Source organism: Rhineura floridana, chromosome 3 (assembly GCF_030035675.1).
Source record: "Rhineura floridana isolate rRhiFlo1 chromosome 3, rRhiFlo1.hap2, whole genome shotgun sequence".
In the NCBI taxonomy this organism is placed as follows: Eukaryota; Metazoa; Chordata; class Lepidosauria; order Squamata; family Rhineuridae; genus Rhineura; species Rhineura floridana.
In genome coordinates, this window is record NC_084482.1 from 200,105,546 (window position 1) to 200,108,858 (window position 3,313).

The 3,313-nt window shown below is 44.0% G+C and overlaps 1 pseudogene; it reads right to left on the bottom strand.

The window, feature by feature from the left end:
- Positions 1-419: 419 nt before the first annotated feature.
- LOC133378870 (zinc finger protein 883-like) lies at positions 420-2,360 on the bottom strand (annotated as a pseudogene).
- Positions 2,361-3,313: the final 953 nt, after the last annotated feature.

Below are 3,313 nucleotides of genomic sequence, written 5' to 3' on the forward strand. Positions count from 1 at the left end.
GTAAGGCTTGACCTTCGAGAGAAGCTCTTTCCACACTCAATGCATTTATATAACTTCTCTCCTGTGTGGGTTCTTTGATGTAAAGCCTGGGATCCACTCTGATGGAAGCTGTTTCCACACTCTGTGCATGTATATGTCTTCTCCCTTGTGGGTTCTTTGATGTCTAGTTAGACTTCCACAGTCACTGAAGCCCTTTCCATATTCCATACATTGATATGGCTTCTCACCTGTGTGGGTTCTTTGATGTAAAGCCAGGGATCCAATCTGATGGAAGCTCTGTCCACATTCCATACATTGATATGGCTTCTCACCCGTGTGGGTTCTTAGATGTCTATCAAGATGGTCACTCTGATTGAAACTCTGTCCACACTCCATGCTTTTATGTGGGTTCTTTCCTACGTAGGTTCTGCAAGGTCTATTTAATACCAATTTGTCTTTGAATATCCACACATTTTCTGTATCTTCTGAATAGTTAGTTGTTCACTCTCTCTGAAGCGCTTTCCAAGTTCCATACATTTATAGGGCTTCTCACCTGTGTGGGTTCTTTGATGTAAAGCCAGGGATCCACTCTGATGGAAGCTCTTTCCACACTCCGTGCATTTATATGGCTTCTCCCCTGTGTGGGTTCTTTGATGGCTAGTTAGACCTCCACAGTCACTGAAGCTCTTTCCACATTCCATACACTGGTATGGCTTCTCACCTGTGTGGGTTCTCTGATGTAAAGCCAGGGATCTACTCTGACGGAAGCTCTTTCCACATTCCATACATTGATATGGCTTCTCACCTGTGTGGGTTCCTACATGTCTATCAAGATGATCACTCCGACTGAAACTCTTTCCACACTCTATGCATTTATATGGTTTCTCACCTGTGTGGGTTCTTTGATGTTTACGTAGACTTCCACTATCACTGAAGCTCTTTCCACATTCCATACATTGATATGGCTTCTCACCTGTGTGAGTTCTTTGATGTAAAGCCAGGGATCCACTCTGATGGAAGCTCTTTCCACACTCCGTGCATTTATATGGCTTCTCACCTGTGTGGGTTCTTTGATGGCTAGTTAGACCTCCACAGTTACTGAAGCTCTTTCCGCATTCCATACATTGATATGGCTTCTCACCTGTGTGGGTTCTTAGATGTCTAGTTAGACTTCCACAGTCACTGAAGCTCTTTCCACATTCCATACATTGATATGGCTTCTCACCTGTGTGGGTTCTTAGATGTCTATCAAGGTGATAACTCCGACTGAAACTCTTTCCACACTCTATGCATTTATATGGCCTCTCACCTGTGTGCGTTCTCTGATGTAAAGCCAGGGATCTACTCTGACGGAACCTCTTTCCACATTCCATACATTGATATGACTTCTCACCCATGTGGTCTCTTAGATGTCTATCAAGGTGATCACTCCGACTGAAACTCTTTCCACACTCTATGCATTTATATGGCTTCTCACCTGTGTGGGTTCTTTGATGTATGGTAAGGCTTGATCTGTGAGAGAAGCTCTTTCCACATTCGATACATTTATATGGCTTCTCACCTGTGTGGGTTCTTTGATGGCTAGTTAGACTTCCACTATTACTGAAGCTGTTTCCACACTCTATGCATGTATATGGCTTCTTACCTGTGTGGGTTCTTTGATGTCTAGTTAGACTTCCACAGTCACTGAAGCTCATTCCACATTCCATACATTGATATGGTTTCTCACCTGTGTGGGTTCTTTGATGTATGGTAAGGCTTGATCTGTGAGAGAAGCTCTTTCCACATTCGATACATTTATATGGCTTCTCACCTGTGTGGGTTCTTTGATGTATGGTAAGGCTTGACCTTCAAGAGAAGCTCTTTCCACACTCAATGCATTTATATGGCTTCTCTCCTGTATGGGTTCTTTGATGTATAGTTAGTTGTTCACTGTCTCTGTCGCTCTTTCTACATTCCATACATTTACATGGCTTCTCACCTGTGTGGGTTCTTTGATGTAAAGCCAGGGATCCACTCTGATGGAAGCTCTTTCCACACTCTGTGCATGTATATGGCTTCTTACCTGTGTGGGTTCTTTGATGTCTAATTAGACTTCCACAGTCACTGAAGCTCTTTCCACATTCCATACATTTACATGGCTTCTCACCTGTGTGGGTTCTTTGATGTAAAGCTAGGGATCCATTCAGACAGAAGCTCTTTCCACATTCCACACATTGATATGGCTTCTCACCTGTGTGGGTTCTTTGATGTATGGTAAGGCTTGATCTGTGAGAGAAGCTCTTTCCACATTCCATACATTGATATGGCTCCTCACCCGTGTGGGTTCTTAGATGTCTATCAAGATGGTCACTCTGATTGAAACTCTTTCCACACTCCATGCTTTTATGTGGGTTCTTTCCTATGTAGGTTCTGCAAGGTCTGTTTAATACTAATTTGTCTTTGAATATTTATCCACACATTTTCTGTATATTCTGAACTTAGGAGGTCCTATAAGCACCCTAAGAGTTAGGGGATTTCTTCCTCCCCTCCCTTGATTGGCTTCTCTTGTGCCTCTTTGGTCTGCTTTGATTCTGAAATATCTTTTTCCACTCCGTGCTTCGTTATTTCCAAAAGGTTCTCTAGAGTTGTCATTGTCTGAGCCACCGCCTGCTTGGGAAAAAGAACATAACAAGTTTAAGGCAGCAATAGAGGACTCCTTTGGGAATCAAGCACAACTTTTCAGTATGACTCCATTGATTACCCGAGAATTGCATTGATACCGTTTGCACCTGACAACAGCTGGAATGATATTATCACCCAAGGCTGCAGTCCTGACCACAGAGGGACCTACTGAAGAAGCAACACAGAGAGTTGCACTACCTAGATATGGGTGTGAAAGATGCAACTGCTGGCGGTTTCACAGAGCTTGTTACCTTTGAAGTATAACATTGAAAACTAGCTTGTGCATTTATGTCTTACATTTCTACCCCACCTTTCTTTCACTGTAGAAACTCAAGGAGGCATACGTATGCTTTCCAGGCAGTCTCCCATCCAGGCACTGACCAGACCCAGACCTGCTTAGCTTCAGCAAGGTGGTGGCCTTCAGACCAGATCAGGGGTAGTGGAACTCATCACCACTGCGGTGTACCATCCTTCCTTTACCTGGTGGTCTTCAGATATTTTCGAGTACAACTCCCATCAGCCCCAGCCAGCACAACACTGGCAGGCACCAAACTGACAAAGTCTACCCTATACAGTCCATAGGAAGCACTATGGTGACTTCCCCACAGTGCTTACACTTCCTTCTCCCCCTTCCCTGTGGTAACCTTGTGAGCTTCCCCCCTCTCCATTA